The sequence below is a fragment of the Tenrec ecaudatus genome, chromosome 1 (assembly GCF_050624435.1).
Source record: "Tenrec ecaudatus isolate mTenEca1 chromosome 1, mTenEca1.hap1, whole genome shotgun sequence".
NCBI classification, from domain to species: Eukaryota; Metazoa; Chordata; class Mammalia; order Afrosoricida; family Tenrecidae; genus Tenrec; species Tenrec ecaudatus.
In genome coordinates, this window is record NC_134530.1 from 190,167,805 (window position 1) to 190,187,365 (window position 19,561).

Below are 19,561 nucleotides of genomic sequence, written 5' to 3' on the forward strand. Positions count from 1 at the left end.
GCGCACGAGTGTCCCAGCCATCTGTGAAGAGAGATGAGGGTCAGGTGAAACACAGGCAAGGGAGAAGGATGCAGTGCGAGAGGACAAAGTCGTGAGAAGCAAGGAAAGGAGGCTGGCCAGAAAAGCAATGACCCTGGAGCTCCGCACACCACAGGGAACCATCTGGTGTGGAGTTCTGAAGTGATACCATCCCACATCCCAGAGGAAGAGTCACATCAAACCAGAAGGCCTGCTGGGCCTGCATTCAGCTGGCACCAGAGCCAGGACACCAGCAAGTGGCCTGCAGGCTGGGCCTGGGTAGGGCTGGCTGATGGGAGGATAGCACAGCCAGAGCATTCTTTTGTGAAAATAGGCTGCTGTTCAGAGACCAACCGGGAATGAAACTCACATCGTGGTTCCGGTATTCGATTCCCTGTCTGCCAGCGAGTGGATCTCCTGGTCCCTTCCTCTGTCCTCTGCCTCCATGCTGGCTTGAGCAATGGCTACAGAAGTGTGGGAGGAAGATGTTTTATAGCAAAATGGTTTTAAAAGGTCAAAATTCTCTCACCCAACCAGAGGTTCCTGTTTTCAGAAACTAGAACCTTCTTGATGTGCTGAGATTTGAAATAGAAATTTCCACTTACTTCCAGGCGAAGGATAATTGAAATTCTATTACCCTTGCTTGGTGACATTTGCCCTCCATGGCAAAAGCCAAAGAGCCTCAAAGCATTAATGAGCCAGTGATGAGAAATGGAATGCCAGGTTAAAGAGTGCATTGGACTGGGGAGCCAGGAGAAGGGGCCGCGGTAATCTCTCAGTAGCTCCAGTTTCTCATCTTCAAGTGATGGGACAAGAGGGTCACCGAGGGCTCTCCTGCTCCAACCATGTGATTCAATGATGCAAAGCCAGACATGATGCTTGGCACTAGTTAGACCTCAAATCAGGTGCAGGATGAGCATATTTCTGCATGCCAACTGGATAAGAGACTCTGTGGAAGTTTTTCAAATCATACTTTGCTCCTTGAGTTTGGACTGCTTCCAACTCAGTCTAGCCTATCAATTATAGAGTCAGAGAGTAAGGATTGCCTGTAGTTTAACTCACGATCGTGACCCCGTTGAAACGGCATTCAGTGTTGCTCCACCAGAAAGAACCATCTAATTACAGATGCTTATAAAAGGCTTCCAAGGAGTTATTAACCCTTGCTCAACTATGTTTATGTAGACAAAGGTCGTCTCGAGAAAGCAAACATCATCTGACCTTCCTCTGCAGCCACACCAACATCTCTTTATGGCTCTACCCCTAGAAGATTTCAGCGAGGCCAACTTCTTTATACAAGGGCCCACCCACCCACATTGCCTTTTGCCAGACAAGGCTAAGATGGATGAAGATGAAACCTCACAGGCAGTGGAATGAGGGCCTTGGTAAGGCCAGAGCTCGCTGTCTCTGGAGGCAGGTGGAGACCGCCACAGGAAGCAGAGGGTGGCTTTTGAAATCAGGCTTGATGGAAAGCAGTGAGGCTTTCTGGGGATGCTGCTGGAAGTAGGTCACTTTGCACTACTCTGTGCTGGCATGAATAGCAATTGAGCAATGACACGAACATGCTATTTACCTTCCATGGAGATGAAAACATTCCCGGGGGGCGGGAGGGAGGGGAGGGCAGCCAAAGGTTCTGACACAACCAGAGAGCTGAGGAGGCATTCAAATGGCTTCTGATTTCCTCCCCAATGGTTTGCTTGTGCCTGCCACACTGGTTCTCTGGCTCTTTCCAAGCTCTGCAAAGAATCTATCCACCTGACACCCATTAAAGCCTCAGCGAAAGGGCGGGGGGAAGGGGGACAGATCTCTCTGAAGAAGGCAGGGTTGTCTGAGCCACACTGGATGTACTGGTAAGAGAATGTCTCACTACATCTGGTTCAATTCTCTGTTGCCACCTGACTGACCTTTGTAAATTGAGATAACGGCACGCATTTCACGAGGTCTGACATCAAGTAAAATGTGTAATAATATTTAAACTCCGTGATGTTAAAATATGTATTTACGGATCATTTCATCCATGGCAATGAGAAGTCATTTTGAAGCCTGAGATGTCCCGCGACTGGAATTCTGATGTGAACTTTGCAAGCCCTTGGGGGCCACTTCCCAGCAGCCCAGCGCTGGGAGCAAAACGGACACCTGGGGTTTGGAAAGCTGAGGCAGGACACACTCAGAATGGCAGCAGGGAGGCTGGCAGCAGGGAGGCTGCCCGCAGGACCCAGGGAGGGCTGCATTCCTTCCACACCCTGTCTCTTGCACGCCCGATCTTCCTTCCACACCCTGTCTCTTGCACGCCCTATCTTCCTTCCACACCCTGTCTCTTGCACGCCCTATCTTCTTTCCACACCCTGTCTCTTGCACGCCCGATCTTCCTTCCACACCCTGTCTCTTGCACCACCAATCTCTGTGAGGATCGTTTTTAAATCCTCCGCTAGGTTCCCTCTGGGGTCCGCACTTTGTAAACAGGATGAGAAAGGGAAGTCATAATGATACAATATGGCCTCTGAACGACTTACCACGTATCACCTGTTATTGGCTCACAAAAGAAGAATGATTAATTCCGTTTCCTAAACTGCCTTGATTTATCTCCATCTTTAGTCTGTTCCCATTCCACTTGCTTGCATTTCTGCTTTTGTCTTTGTTTTACCCCGGTTTACTTTTTCACATATCACAATTGTGTTTTGTAGCGTAGATGAGAGTTTACATTTCAGATGGTCAATTTTGAATTCAACATTTTCAACTTTAAATCAAAGCCTCCAAAGCTTACCCCTCATCAGCAACTCGACTTCTCTCACTCTTGTGAGCTACTACTCTGCTCCATTTCAACCAAGTTACAGGCCCTCAGTAGTCTGGCCCACTGCTCAGCACTCCTCCCTGCTGCCTCCCCGCCACCCGTGCACGGGGCAATCCCTGAAGCGTGCGCACTTTGGGTTTTGCCCCTTGTAACAGTGGTCTCACGTACTATTTGTCCTTTTGTGATTGGCTAGTTCCTCCCAGCATATGAGTTCAATATTTGAGGGTTTAATAAACTCTGGGTTAGTTTCCTGCGACATAGAAGAGGGGGGTTTATAATTCTAGGGCCTTTATTTATACAGGCATTGCCTTGAAGCTGATGACAAGAAAATCACCTCGCTCTCGTCTGCCCTGTTAATGTAGGTTCTTATACTCTTATGGTTCATACTGATCAATTGTCCCTTTTACTATGAGTCTATAATATTTAGTATCATTTAATTCAATTTGTAAATATTATGCATACTGTTTGCCTTTTGGAGGCCTGGAGCCCAACAAACTCTAAAGTTTAGACACAGTCTACAGTCTTGTGAAGCTCGAAGCAGATTTCCTTGATTCACACATACAGTGCACCCCTAGAGAACGCGGATCATGCGGGTGGAGAAGCACCCAGTGCTTAAGCACCCCTTACCCTTCAGCAAGTCCAGCGAGTGTCAAAGCACCCCAAAAGCCAGGCACTCTGCCATCGAGGTTCCCAAGACTGTAACTGCTTAAGGCAGTAGAACGCCCAGTCTTTCTCCCTCAGAGCAGCTGGTGGTTTTGAACTGCAGACCATGAGGATCACAGCCCAATGTGTAAGTACTGCACCACACAGGGCTTGTGTTAGAGGACTAGTGGACTTCAAAACATTTGTGGGAAAAAAATTGCATCATGTTTCCAATCCATTTTTCCACAGACTTTTGGAAACGCCTTCATATTTACAGACCCCACGCATGGTCATCAGGTCCTAGTTCAAGAGTCTGGCCACCTGCAGCCCTAATAATCAGAGACCAGCTGCCCATTAAAGTTGACCGACACAGGTGATCTGATACAAGACCCTCACCTTTATCCGCAAAGTGCCAAAGGCTGTGTGGGCATCGGTTATCTTATGCAGACCCAATCACCTACTAGACCTCCTCCCCGGGGTGAGCTGACCTGGAAAGGGCTGGAGGTGCTAGTCCATCCAGAGAGAAGCTCCTTAAGAAAGAAAAAGGCTTTGGTGATCTACTTTGGAAAAATTAGCCATTGAAAACCCGACTCTGACTCCCATGAGAAACGGGTTTAGTGCTCTTCTTTGTTTTCAGAAAGTAATGCGCTTGCGAAAGTTTTGCAAAATTCTCTAAACAGAAACATTGATCCATGGGCCATGTTCCTCCTTTCTCACCCCCACCCCCGACCCCCTGCCACACACACCCCCCAACCAGGAAATGGGTTGGAAGTGTTCTGGGTGGCATTTTTTCCCTTTATGCTTCGTACACTCCCAATGTGTACTGAAACCTATTTTGGGTCAATTATCCTCCTGCTTAACACCCTGGGTTTCACATATCGTGAGTCATTTAATCATCTTTGATATTTTTTTCAAGTCTCTGCTTGAAAAAAATACACGTCTGTGGGGGTTAAGAGAGGAACAATTCATCTTGGCAGGGAAGAACATGTCATCACATATAATATCTTCATGTAATCAGTTCAAACAAACTCCGCCATTGAGGCAACGCTGACTCATAGCAACCCTATCGGGCAGGGTCCGACGGCCCCTTTACTGTAAGTCTTAGGCTCAGCACATGTCCTATGGGGAGTTGGGCGCAGTGGTTAGGGGAGGCTGGCGCTCCTGTGGCTGGACTGGAGGCCCACTGCCCTGTGGGACTGCCCTTCTCAGTCCTGCATTGGTTCAACTATGAGCGGGTGAAGAGCTGGCTGAGTGGGCCCAGGCCAAGGCACCAGACACCCGTGGGCATCAGCTTTGTTGCTTTGGCATCTCAGGGACAGTGACAGCCACCCTGACCCTGTCCTTCAAGGTGAAGATTCAGTGCCAGGTCGCGAGTTGGCACAGTAGAGGCTTTGAGACTGAGGCCACCAAGGGCCAACTCCACCTGGCGTCAGTGCCGAGGATCCAGGACCAGTCAGGCTCCAAGGGGCTCTTTGCAGTCTTCCTCCTGTGCCATTGTGATCAGCACTTAGGAGTTAGGCAAAAGCTTCTTCCTTCAAAGCTCAATCAGCAGCGGCTGCCAGGCCCTTGAAAGGGGCCCGGGACTCCCATCTCCTGGGGTTGGCTGTGGGCTGAAGGAGACTGAGCCAAGTGCCTTTTCCTCGGCACTGAAGTGTGGGTCCTGCGGCCTCCCCCCACCGGACTACCCTCAGCCCCCGTCAGACCAGGCCTTCTTCCTGCGGCACTCTACAACCCAGGCTCAAGGATCCTCACTTTCTCACACACACACACACACACACACACACACACACACACACACACACACACACACCCGCCAAGTTCAAGACCAAATTTGCTACCTGCCCGCCACCTCCTCGCCCCTGTATGTTTGCTGTAACTGGGCCCGCCGCAGTCTCCCCTAGCTCCATTAATTCCTTAATCTGAAGATTTTTTTTAAAAAAAACAGGCTTTCCTAGGGTGGAAAGCCCTGTCCTTCTCCCTCAGCTTGGCAGGTGATTTTGAAAGATGACCTTACAGCCAGCAGCTCCACACATATGATATTATACACACACACACACATAGCATGATATACATCAATGTAACATGTTCTATATTTCAGTTTCCATTGGTCTAAATCATGCAGTTACTCACTTAGCTTTCTTCTCTAGGAATTCCTCAGTTTTTTAAGGGATAGATAATATCTTTTTATTATTTTCTGAACCCTTACAGTTTTCACCGGCATAACGTCGATGCCGACTCATCGTGACCCTAAAGGGTGGGGTAGAACTGCCCCTGTGAGTTTCTGAGACTCTGATTCTTTATGGGAGGGAAAAAAGATCGATGCTCAACACATAACCAGTACACCACTAGGCTCCCGGGCCTGGATTTGGTGAGGGAAACTTCTGATATAAAGATTGCTCATCTTTTTCTGAGCTAACATTTCGATGTTACATGTGAGAGCCCTAAACAAAATAAGTGACTTTTTACCCCGACACCATAACAGGATTCATGTGAACCCAGTGCTCAGAAGCACACTGTAAGCTGTTGGGTTTGCAGGTGCCAGCCAGAGAGCCTGCGCTGCTGCACCCCTGGAGGGAGACAAACAGAACAGAGAGAAACCGCCTGGGCCAAGATGGAGGGCCAGTGGTTTGGGGAGGAATGGGAGAAGGAAAGCTGTTTCCTGTCTAGAATTTCTAAGATTGTTTTATAGATGACAAGCTTAAGAGGAAGGAACTTTTAAAAAGTAGCTGGCTCTGCCTCTTTAATTACCCTGTCTAGAAGGAAAGTCTGTCACGAGGGCCAGAGACGAGCTCTGTTCTAGAGATTGATTGGGGTAAAAGACTTTTCCGTCCCATCTAGATTGCTTCAGTTTTACTGGAATTGAGGCAGGCCATAAACCTATCAGTGACTCAAGAAAATTGAAGCAATTAAGTCTGCAGGTGTGCATATTTGTCATATTAATGATGAATCGGTGTTAATATAAGTCATGAAAGCTTCCCCACGGCATGCTGGCTTCTGCTGGGAGAGGACCTACCTCAAGGAGGCGCTGTTGATTCCCAAAAGGCCAGCCTCAGGAAGCCCCCATTCAGGGGGAGAGGTCTCCGTGACCTTCACAGAGGCCTGCTGCTGCTGCTTCTTGCCTACAACTGGCTTCTGGGCGCTCTCCTTGCTGCCCCAATCCCTGTCAAATTAGTTCAGGGAGGCTTACTCTGACTCGGGGAAAGCAAATCCTAGTTAAGGAATATAATTTGCAGGCACGTTTTGAAGTCAGCCAGACCTAGTTTGGATATCAACCTTTGAATAGAAATTTGTCTTGCACACGTTATTTAAGCCCGATGTGAATTATGCTATCTACAAAGTTGTTGTGAGGAGGAAATGAAGTCATATACATAAAGCACTTAATACAGTTTCTCAGGGCTATGGTCAAGTCCATGATTTCTCCTCTTCTGACCTTGAATGCAGTTCAGGTCCTAGAAATTAATTTCTATACCTTCCCCATAGTCCGCCAGGCTACTTCAGGCTGAGGAAGCATGTTAGGAAGGTTTATGAAAAATAAACAACAAAACAGTGCACTGACTCAGTTGGGTGTCCACTCCTTCCAGGGGGGACCTCCCACTCCTTCCTGGGCCCTTCCTTTCCAGACAACCCCGCTTAGGGTGGGCTGCTTGTCAAGGGGCAGCCTGACCATAGCCTGGGCAGTGACCCATGGCATGACCCCGAATGATGAGCTCACCAGATTCTCACTCTGAGGAGTCTGCGATAGGGCATATGGGAGAAATCAGGCATAAATCGGCCACAGACGCCGAACCCAGAGAGTGAGGTAGTAAAAGCACAGATGGGGAGTCTGGGCCGAAAGGGCCACTTCCAGCTGGATTGATGAGGAAACAGAAAAAAACCACGAGCAAGCTAAAGCTCTGAGGTGGAGAAAAGGCAGAGAGCGTGGAGGGAAACGCTGGACACGATGGCAGCGTGGGAGAAGGAGCAGATGGGCGGCGGGCAAGAAGGCACATTCATGCAGGACAGCCCAGGGGCTACCCCAGAACCCTGCTGGGCAGGGATGGAGTGCCCAATAAGCACGTACTTATTAATCTGTAAGGAACAACTGCCCCCTCCACGATGGGGTAAGAGTCAGGCGAATTGTTTGCTGCAGGTGGAATTCAGGTGAAAAGTCCCAGGAATTCAGGTGAAAAGTCCCGGATGCATCGCATCCTCTGGGTTTCCCACTGCCAGAAGCCCTGGAGCTGTCTAGGACCCAGGCTGCTGGCTGCGGCTCGTGCTCCTGGGGGTTGAGGCCTCCCTCTGGATAGGAGCATCCCCTCTCGGATCCCTGGCTGCAGTGAGATGGGTGAGTCAAAGTGAGCCCCCATCAGGAGACCTCAACTCCGGTTCCAGATGTCCGTGATCATCACCATCGCACCCAGAGAAAACCATGGAGTGTACCCCATGTACCCCAGTGCATCAGAGGGCAAAGGTGCTCCACAGGGCTTTCAATGGTGCTTCTTTCCAAGCAGCCTGTGGGTGGACTCGAACCTCCAAACTTTGAGTTAGCGGCTGAGCATATCAACCATTTGGGCTACCCAGGGACACTGCACCTAGAACAGACCTCCTACAGAAGGATTTTTTTAATCCGCTGAACAACAGGTGCTGATAGACCACCTAGGTGACTGGAGACATTAAACACAGAACCAAAAAAGTTTGCTGAAACAGTGAGAGAGCCAACTGGATCCCATGATTCTTTCAAGAAATGGCTCAGATGTCTCTGTGGAACTTTGTTTGTCCCTTTCACCCAGAAAGTGGGAGTCGTGACAACACAGATGGCCTCACACACAACATATCGCATCTGCAAGGTCATGAGACACGCAGGCAGATAATGAGGCTGGAAACGCAATACATTCTTTTTTATTATGAAAGAGAAATTTCCCTTTGCCGACCCACATAGCTTAACAGTCAGCAACAATAAGAAAGGAAATAAGCAAACAAACAAAGACTAGCCCCGTACCTGACAGCGAAAGTCAGAATTTGATAAAATATTCTACTTCTGAAGGGATACTGTGAAGTAAAAAAAAAAAAAATCAATTTGAGTAGAAAAATAATCTGGCTTGTTTATTAGTTTTGCTCCTAATGCCACCAAATGGACCTCAATGTGAAATGGCTTTTGAAATCAAATTTGCTGTTCTCCAATTCTGCAACTTACTCTTTATGCTAATTTGTCTGCACCTGCAGGGACAAAGAAACTGGCAGCATTGAACATGAGATCCAGGAAGAAAAAACAACACAAAGATTCAGGAAATGAAACCAGGACAACATCATATTAGGGGTATAAAGGTTGGACTTTTTAAAAACAAGGGCGGAGCACCTTGAACAGGTAAGAAAGAATGCCTACTGTGAGAAGAGAGAGAGATCCCGGGGGAGAATGGCTGCTGAGGTGTGGGCGATTAGCAAGGCCAACCAGGAAGGTGCTCTCCTCACCTGAACGGCCTTCAATTTGCCCTCTAGGGGTCGGGGTTAATTCTCCCCATTTAACATGCTCTTTATCTGGGGCTCCTGGAATGTTCTCCCCACAAATCTGAGGAGTCCCTGGAGGGTGAATTAACTTGCTAGCTGGGCTGCTCACGGAAAGGCGGCAGGTTCCAGGCTGCCCGAAGACATCTCAGAAAAAAAAAAAGTGCCTCCCACTCTGACCCCAGTGCGATCTCCAACTTGAGGCAGCTGGAACTGGAACTGGTATTCTGAAAGGAGAGGTCCCGTTGTTGGAAGGAAAGATTCAGCGCCATTCCCACGTGGGGCTTCTCCATGATGTAAGGCCTCAGCATTTCCATCTCTCCGCCTGCCCCCCATCATTAGATGAACTGTGCCCGGTGCCGGGGACACATCAGCACCCTGTCTAAGGTTGGTGAGTCCATTGTGACACGTAGGGACCCTGTAAGGCTGAGCAGTACTGCTCCCATGGCCACATCTTGAAGGGAACAGGCTGCCTCTCCTCTCTCCCGGAGGAGTATGAATCGTCAGTCTTGGGGTGTTAAGAGCCCAATACGTAAGCCACTGTGCCACTGAGATACGGGACCAATGTGACTGTGTGCCAGTCGCCAGACAAGTTCGACCTCAGTTTCTCAATATCTAAGCTCTCATTTGTGGGACTGCTGCAAAGAGGAATCGACTCAATGACAAGTTTTAATCCTTTATTAGCCATACACCTTACATCCCTCATTTAAAAGTCAGGCGCATCTCACAGTATTGTTTTTCGCTTTTACAAAGTGAAGGTTTGTAGCAAGCCTGCATTGAAGAAGTCACTTGGTACCTGTGGCAGTTACATCATCTCCTGTCAACTTGCGAAGTGGTAGAGTCTAGCTTATCAATCAGGTCATAGGCAATGAGGCCTCTGAGTGGTCCTGGCTTTCTCCCAAGGATTCTGGGAACTCTGGTCTTCCTCATCCCTGGAGGTGGGACACACACTCTCTGCTTCACATTCCGGTTGAAGGCCACATGGAATTTCCCTGATGGAGCCAGATCCCTGAAGCAGGAAGAGTCACGTGTGACCCCTGCCAGCCCGGAGATGCCTCCACCACCAAGAGATGCACAAGATTTCCCACCCACTGACCGGTGATCCTGCATTCAGCGCCATTGCATGTGTTGCATGAGTCTAAAGAGGAATTTATAGACTGGTGTCAGACATATGGGCTAATATTGGACTTACGGACTTGATCTGGACTGGATTGGGATGTTTTCTTAATATACAATTCCTCTTGGATATAAAACTTTCTTTAACACATATATGAATGTCTCTGGATTTGTTTCTTTAGTAAACCCAGACTAAGGCAGCATCACTCTTCTAACAACATGTGCTCACTTTGTACCACATTCTAATAAATCTTACAATATTTACAAAAAATGCAATGCTATTGCACACATTCTAAAGTATCATTCAAAAGTCACTGCCATCGAGTCAATGGGGACTCCGAATGACCCTATAGAACCGGGTAGAGCAGCTCTGTGACTTTCTGGGATATTAACCTTTGATAGGAATAAACAGCCCTGTGTTTCTCCTGCAAAGTGACTGGCGGTCTTGAACTGCTGACCTGCCAGTTAGCAGCCCATATATAACCACTACACCACATACGCTGGGAAACCAGAGTATTTGTATGACTCGTTGTATTGCAACACTCACTTTATTACACCTGAGGTATGCCGGTGTAACCAGCTCAGAGCGTTAGCTACTTTTCCCCAAGGTCAAGTGAGAGCTCCTAAGAAACCTTGAGAGAGGTCCCCAGATGCGGGCTCTTCCTGCTGTACTCTATGCCACCTCTGAAAAGCCTGAAAGACGGGACTAAAAGCCCTAAAATGATTGCTTTGTATATTCTAAGCTACTTCTACTTTGAATATTTTCCCTATTGCCCGCCCAGTATATTTAAATATAGACTGTCTGAAATTCACAGACCATTGTCAAATTTCCAGTCTGTCAACAACCAGTAGCTGCTGCTTTCAGAAGAATGTTGCGAATGTTAGGTGTTTAATGCTCAATTTCCACCTCCGCGTTATTAGACCTGGGGGGCGGGGGGAGGGAATCAATTTGGCAAGCAAAGTGCTCGCCAGCCACACTTCCACTGTCCTTTCTCATTCCTCCAAGTTTTCTCTTCTCACCGGCATCCAGGAATATGGAACAAAGGCTGTGTTTAAAATTAAATGAAAAGGAAATCAATTTCTTTACCCACTGCTGGATTTTCATTAGACGACCTGTAGTCTTTCCTTTGAGCCAGTACCCGTTTCTTGTAGCGACGACACTATGGTGATGGTTAATAATTGTACAAAATTCATTTCTGCCGCAGATGACACCCGATTCATTTATGAAGTAACGCTTTTTCAATCATCGCTGAGCAAATTCTGCATACCCCATATCTGTGAAGAGGGAGGAATGGAAACTAAGAGGTTAACTGACGTTTCTCAAAATCACACCATGCAACCGGATTAAAGTTAGGGTTCACAGCTCCTGCCTCTTCAGTCCAATTTGTTATTGGTATCAGAGAGGAATGTCTTTTTGTAAAACTTCTTGAAATTTTATGTCCTTAATTTGGTTCTGTTTCCCTAGGGAGGAAGTGTAGTGAAGGGGAAAGAGAATGGGCTTTAGAGGCAGACCGACGTGGTTAGACTCCCAATTCTGACATTTGCTAGTCATATGATCCGAGGCAAGTTATATAACCCGGGAGCTTCGACATCTTCATTTGTGAAATGTGCATATCAACACCCACTCCAAAAGGCTACTGTGAGGCTCCAAGGAGCCTGTGAATGAGCCACACACAGCAGACACTCAACTCACCTGTGTGTCCCTCCCTTCTGCTGGTCTCCATCTCCCCCTCTTGGGAAATTCATATATAATTGAGTAACAAGCTAAAAGGGACAAATGTTCTAGAAATTAGGCTTCCAGTCTCCCTTATTTCCAACTAGTTTGTAACTTTTAATATTTCAACTTACAATAAGATAAATATAATATATAGAAAGTGCACAGGTGCTACCACTTTAAAGGTACTGCTTAGCAGCCTGGAGTAGGGAAAGCAAGGACAGGAAGAAGAAATTCCAAGGATCTCTTGTTTGACTTGACTTCCAGCCGTCTGTGTGATCTGTCAATCATGCATTCATTTCGGTCCAAGCGATCACAATGGATCTTATTTTTTGCTGAAGGCTATGTTCCTGTTTATTTTTGTTAGGTGCAGGCTAGTTGGTTTTGACTCTGAGAGAGCTCGTGTACAACAGATCGAAACACTGCTTGGTTCTGTACCTTCCCCACAATTGTTCTTATGTTGGGGCCCATTGTTGGAGCCACACTGTCAATCCAACTTGTTGAGGGTCTTCCTCTTTTTAGAAACCCCTCTACTTTACCAAACACGGTGTCCTTCTCTGTGGACGGGTCTCTCCTGATAACGTGTGCAAAGGACATGAGATGCAGTCTTGCTATCCCTACCTCTAGGAACATTCTGGCTACATTCTTCCAAAATAGAATTGTTTATGCTTTGGGCAGTCCATGGTATTTTCAACAGTCTTCTCCAGCACCATCGTTCAAATGCATGGATTTTCCTTCAGTCTTCCTTATTCAATGTCTAATTTTCACATGCACATTAGGTGATTGAAAACCACCTATGGTTTACATCAGACACATCTTCAAAGTAGCATCCTTGTTTTTCAAGACTGTAAATAGGTCTCGTGCAGCAGATGGACAAAATGCAATGCTCTCTTGAATCTCTTGACTGCTGCTTCCATGAGCAGTGATTGGGGCTCCAGGCTGGCAAAACCCTTGACAACTTCAATCTTTTCTCTGTTTACCATGATGTTAGCTCTAGGTTCAGTTCTGAGGATCTTGGTTTTCTTTACATTGAGTTGAAATCCATACTGAAGGCTGCAATCCTCAGCCTTCATCAGCAAGTGCCTCAAGTCCTCCTCAGTTTCAGCAAGTGAGGTTGTGTCATCTGCATAGTGCAGTTGTTAATGAGCCTTCCCCCAACCCTGAGGTGCCAGTCTTCTCTGACCGCATCTAGTTTCTCTGACTTTTGCTCAGCGTACAGATCGAATAAGTGTAGTGAGAGAACACAATCCTGATGCACACCTTTCCTGGTTTTAAGCCAGGCAGTGTCTTCTTCTTCCGTTCACACAGCTTCTTGTTCCATGTCCAGCTTCCACAGGAGCACAATGAAGGGCTCTGGAATCCCCATCTTTCTCAAAGCTCTCCAGAGTCTGTTATGGTCCACACAGTCGAGTGCCTTGGCACAGTCAATAAAACGCATATCAACATCTTTCTGGTGTTCTCTGCTTTCAGCCAAGATGCATCTGGCATCAGAAATAATATCTCCTGTTCTTTCTTCTTCCGAATCCAGCCGGAACCTCCGGCAGCTCCTGTCAACGGATTGCTGCAGCTGTTGCTGATATTCTGCAAAATTTTACTTGCATGTGATACTGATATGTTTTACAATTTTTGCATTCTGTTGAGCTACATTTCTCTGGAATGGGCAGGAATATGGACCTCTTTCAGCCAGTTGGTCAATTAGCTGTCTTCCAAATGTCCTGACATGACGCGTGCTTCCAGTGATTCGTCAGCCTCTTGAATCCAGTGAAATGACAGTCCATCAATTCCCGGATCCTCGGCTTTGACTACTACTTTCAATAAAGCTTGGGCGTCTTCCTTCAGTATCACTGATTTTTGCTTATATGCTAGATCTTGCAATGGTTGAATGTTGACTAGTGCTTTTCGGCACAGTGGCTCTGTGTAGTCTTTCCATGTTCTTTGGATGCTTCCTGCATCATTCAATATTTGTTCATAGACTATTTTATTGTTGTAACTTTAGGCTTGAATTTTCTTTAGTTCTTTCAGTTTGAGATATGCTGAGCTTATTCTTCATTTTTAGTTTTCTAAGTCTTTGTACATTTCATTATAATATTTTACTTGATCTTCACAAGCTTTTCTCAGCTACCCTTTGAACTTTCCTATTCAGCTGCTTCCCATCATCATTTTTCTCTTTGTCTTAGCTACTGTAAAATGAGGAGCAAGTTTCAGAGTCTCTTCTGACATCCACTTTGATCTTTTCTTTCGTTCCCTTCCTTTCAGTGATCTGTTGCTTTCTTCGTGTATGGTGTTATCGATGTCATTCCACAATTCACCACCTCTATTCTTATTAGTATTTAAGGCATCAAATCTATCCATGGGATGTTCTCAAAATCCGGGTGGGATATCCTCAATTGTCATATTTTAGCTCTAGCATTCTGTTTCCGTTTTCTTCATCCTCAACCAGAACTTCCAATGATCAATGGATGATTTGTTCCACAGTCAGCACCTTGCCTGGTTTCATTTGTTGATAGCAAGCTTTTCCATGGTCTCTTCCCACAAATATAATCAGTGTGATTTCTGTGTTTCCCATCTGAAGAAGTACATGTTACCTCTTGTGTAGTTGAAAAATGGTATTTGCTCTCACTTCTATTACTAAGACGGCATTTTCCAACCACTGTTGCTTCTTAGTTTTGTTGTTAGCTAACGGCTATAAGTTACCGATATAAATGGGACTCTTCACACAGAGTTTATGCTTACATTGGGGAAAGGGGAAAACAAGAAGTGTACAAGCCGTAAGAGCCCTCAATTTAATGTTAAACAACAACAAACACGGCCCGGTCCTCCACGTGAACAAATTGGTACCACTGGGAAAAACAAAATCAAATCGATTTTTTTAATTTTAAAAAAGAAGAAGTTCCAAAAAAGTGGCCGTGATCCAGGTACGCTGAGGACAGAGTGACTGAATAAGAAAGGGTGATTACAGACCTTGAGATAAAACCTGAAACAATTAGGGCCATTAATGAGGGAATTGGGACAAACCTGAGAACCTTCGCACAGGGAATACATAGGCTATCAGAAATAGGGAAGGATACAAATACAGAGGAGTCACAAATAGACAAGTGGGATATACTGAAGATAAATCACCTGTGTACACTGAAAGAATTCACCAAGAGAGTAATAAGAGAGTCCACCGACTGGGAAAACATCTTTGGCAATGACACATCAGACAAAGGCCTTATTACTAAAATCTGCAATACTTTGCAAGCTTACAATAAGAGAAAAACCAATTGTCCATTGAAGAGGTGGGCAAAGGACCTGAACAGAAACTTCACAGAATCTGAAATCCAAATGGCCAATAAACATATGAGAAAATGTTTCCGATCAGTAGCAAGGAGGGTGTGAGAGTCCTGGTACAGATTCACCCAGGGCAAGGTAGCAGAGAGAAATTACTGAAACCCAAATGAAGGCTCAGCATGATAGTGGGACAAGAGGAAAGTAAAAGGAAATAGAGGAAAGAACTAGGTGACAAAGGGTATTTATAGAGGTCTAAATACTGGAATGCACATATGTAAATATATTTATGTAGGAGTGTGGGGAAACAGATCTATGTGTATATATTTGTAGGTTTAGTATTGAGGCAGCAGATGGACATTGGGCCTCCACTCAAGCACTTACTCAATGCAAGAATATTTTGTTCTATTAAATTGGCATTCCAGGATGCACACCTTCCCGACATGATAGCTGAAGAAAAATGTGTGCATAAGCAAATGTGGTGAAGAAAGCTGACAGTGACCGGCTATCAAAAGATATAGCATCTGGGATATTGGAGGCTTGAGGATAAACAAGCAGCCATCTGGCTGAGAAGCATCAAAGCCCACATGGAGGAAGCACACCAGCTTGTCTGACCACGAGGTGTAGAAGGGACCAATTATCAGACATCAAAGAACTTAAAATAATATCAGTGGGTGCCCACCTTCCTGAACGATTACTGATCACTGAAGACAAACATGCGCATAAGCAAATGTGGTGAAGAAAGCTAACAGTGCTGGGCTATCAAAAGATATAGCGTCTGGGGTATAAACAAATGGCCATCTAGTACAGAAGCAACAAAGCCCACATGGAAGAAACACACCAGCCTGTGTGACCACGAGCTGTTTAAGGGATCAGGTATCAAACATCAAGGACAAAAAATTATCATTGTAAATGTGGGTGAGTGCAGAGTGGAGACTCAAAGCCCATTAGTAGCCAACCGGACACCCCTTACTGAAAGGTTGTTTGGAGGAGATGATTCAGTCAGGGTGCAGGGTAGCAACGAAGAAACATATAACTTTCCTCTAGTTCTTAAATGCTTCCTCTGTCCCCCATCCCCCACTATCATGATCCCAATTCTACCTTACAAATCTGGCTAGACCAGAGGTACAGATAGCAACTGGAAACACAGGGAATCCAGGACAGATGACTCCTTCAGGACCAGTGGTGAGAATGGCGATGCCGGGAGGGTGGAGAGAATGTGGGGTAGAAAGGGGAACTGATTACAAGAATCTACGTATAGCCTCCTCCCTGGAGGAGGGACAGCAGAGAAGAAGACGGGGGTGGGAAGACATCGGACAGTGTAAAAGATGACAAAATAATAATAATTTATGAATGATGAAGGGTTCATGAGGTAGGGGGAGTGGGGAGGGAGGGGGAAATGAGCAGCAGATATTAAGGGCTCAAGTAGAAGGCAAATGTTTTGAAAATGATGATGGCAACACATGTACATATGTTCTGGACACAATGGATGTATGTATGGATTGTGATAAGAATTGTATGAGCCCCCCAAAAATATAATTTTTTAAAAAGTGTGATTAGTTCTACTTAAGAAGAGAGCATGGGGGGGGGTTTAAAGAAGAGTTGACATTTTCTCTAAATTTAAAGACTGGGCAGAATGGGGGTGGCAATGGAGAAACGTTCTGGCTACAGATTTGACTAAGACACAGAGCCACTCAGTCATAGCAGAGAATTTTTTTTTTTTGAAAACATCAAAATGGCTCTTTTTTTAGCTGCTTGAAATGGGATAGCACATTGGGGGCTGGATTACAGAGGCTGCTCTGTGCATGCCTACAAGTTGGAACTCTATCCCCAGGCAGAGGGAAGTGAAAGACATGGCCTGACATGTGCTTTCAAGAGGGTAGTGCTGTGATGTCAGGACCAGACAGACTAAGATCAGGGGAAATATATGCACTGCTTAAGAATTAAACCAAGAACGGCAAAGGATTTGCCCTAAGACAGTACCAGTTGGAAAGGAGTCGAGAAGAAATTTAAAAGGAAGCAGTGACAGAGGGAAGAACTGCTTGGATGTGGGGCGGAGGGACAGAAAAGACTTGTGACTGACCCTGACTGATAGGCCACTCTCGATGCTAGCCCCACAGAGGAACTGCAGGATGGAGGAGTGGGCAGGCCTAGGGGAGCCTGGGCTTAGACAGTAGAGTAAATTTAGAGAATCAGGGGCAGATTTGTACATCTGGGTAGGGGCAACCCATGGATATTTAAATGGACACATCAGAAGTCCATGAGGAAAGTTCCGTGAGTCCTGCAGAAGGTATGGTGAGTTGAAAAGCAGAAAACTGGCGAATTCACCTAAGAGCGTGCCTTATGAAAAGGTTACGTGGCGAGAGTGAGAGCAAGGAGAACACCATCCTAAAGAGGAAGGCTCCTATGGGCCTCGGCTGCTCTTCTGTTAAATGACAGGGCCGGGCTGGGCTCCCTTGGGTTCCTTTCACCCCTACGCAGCCTCATTCTGGACTTTCTCATCCGGCTCAGCCTTTCACTCGCAGATGCTCTCTTTCCGCCTTTCCAGCTTTGTTATTTTTGGAAAAGACTGTTTGAAGCATAAGCTCCTCTGAAGTGGCCCCTTGATCTTTCTGCCATCAGGACACGCACACAAAGAGTACAGCAGGGGCACTTCACAGAAGAAGAAAAAGCGAGCGAGAATCAGGGCAGTCCCTCCGCCAGGATCTGGCCCTAACCATGCCTTCAAAGGAGCCACAATAGCTTGGCTGGCCCTCCCTCTCCTCAGGGGTTCATACGCACGCACGCACACCCAGAATAACACCAGCACCTTGCATTAAATAGCCCCAGCTTCCCTTCAGCACTCGCTTCTGATAACGGAGGGAGCTATGCCCCAATACATTGGCACCTCAGAGCTTCTCATTGCCTGCTAGTAGATTTAAAAATTATTAGGACCATGAAATTTTCATTGGCCATATCCCCATTTATAATTCTACCTACTCATCCCCTTATCAATGCATGATATTTCCTATTTCTCTACATCTGCCTGCATATGGCCCACATAGACGTTCTTTGTAGGAAATACACCCAAATTCCTATTAAACTCAAGATAAAGAGGAGGGAATTCAATTTATTATTTTTTTTGTATACTGCCTGTTTCTCATTAGCCTTGACTTCTTAAGCCCTTGGGTTATGGGCCAGTGCTTATTTTCATGGCTGCATTACTAGATTTTATTACATCTGTACTGAGAGGCAAGATAGTCTCATTTTATATCTGGAGAAATAGGCTTAGTGACCTGGTGACAGCAACTGGCCATGGATCAGTATATTCTCCTTAGTGTGTGCGTGGAGGGCCATATGTTTCAGGTTGTCCAGGCGGAGTATAAATTGTCTGGTTCATCACATACACATTCAACACTGGTGATCTCTCGCCGTCTTTCTGGAGCCACGCAGGGCGAGAAGGTGATGGCCCAGGAGGGTGGTATACAATTTCTGTTGGAGGTATGTAGATCCAACACCAGTACTCTTTTTCCTAGGCTGAGCTGAGTCCCCGATCATTGGGAAAGTCATGTTTTATCTTATTTTTCCAAAGGAAAATATCTCATTTTTAGGTATTGAAAGTGTAGTATTCTAAGTGTCAGCTTGGCAGTGGAAGAAATTGCAGCACCCAGAGCATTCTTTGGATAAAATAGTGTCTAATTAAAAACTGGAATCAACCCCAACTGCTGGCCCTCCCCCCCATCCCCCCCCCACCCCGTTCCCCAGAGCAGAACAGTGCCTCTCAATGGCTGATGTGTCCGAAGCAGATCAAAGCCCTCTTCAGAAGCACCTCTGCATGGACAGAACCTTCAACCTTTGAGTGAACAGTCCAGCATGATAGCTGTTGGCCAATCTTTGGGCTCGCAGACAAACACATGAGCTCTTTCCACCAGGCAGATTTCCTAAACTAGGCATGAGGTTTCTAACCCTTGGAACACTGACTTCTTGTAACAGATGTTTGTACAACATGAAGGCAGTAGGGAAATCCTCTTCTCTGCTTCTATCGGAATAAGATAGAGTTGGGAGAGATTTTTCAATAAATCCTGAATTGGCAACAGAGTCTGCTAATTCTAAAGGAGGACCACTTTCGTGTAGTGTCAGAGCGTCGACATTACACGGAATCTCAGAGCTGTCTGGAAGACCTGACCCCACCTGGGCCGGAAACACGAAGAAAGCACTTCTGCAAGCAGGTGACCACACAAAGGAGGGCATCTCTAGGTCGGGCATTTCATAACTTCCTTCCTATCCTATCCAACTACACGAATCTGTATTTATAAAAATGTATATTTCTCTCCTCTCTCTCTGACAAAGCAAATTCCCTCTTTCTGTCATTTAAATCAGGTGTTTTCAGCACCCCCTTCTGTGAGGATAGCAACCAGTTTGGCCTCCTTATAATATCTGCAAGTTCATGACTGCCTCCTCTATTGGACCCTGGCAGTGACTCCACAGCATGGCACCGCTCCAGTTCCTCATGATGAGCGGGAGTTAACTTTTTCTAGTCAGACGTCAGGAACTCT

The 19,561-nt window shown here is 46.2% G+C and overlaps 1 protein-coding gene across 1 annotated transcript in view; it reads right to left on the minus strand.

Annotated features, from left to right (window-relative positions):
• The window catches only part of ASTN1 (astrotactin 1), a 316,698-nt gene that overhangs the window by 181,721 nt on the left and 115,416 nt on the right, over positions 1-19,561 (minus strand). The window lies entirely within an intron of this gene.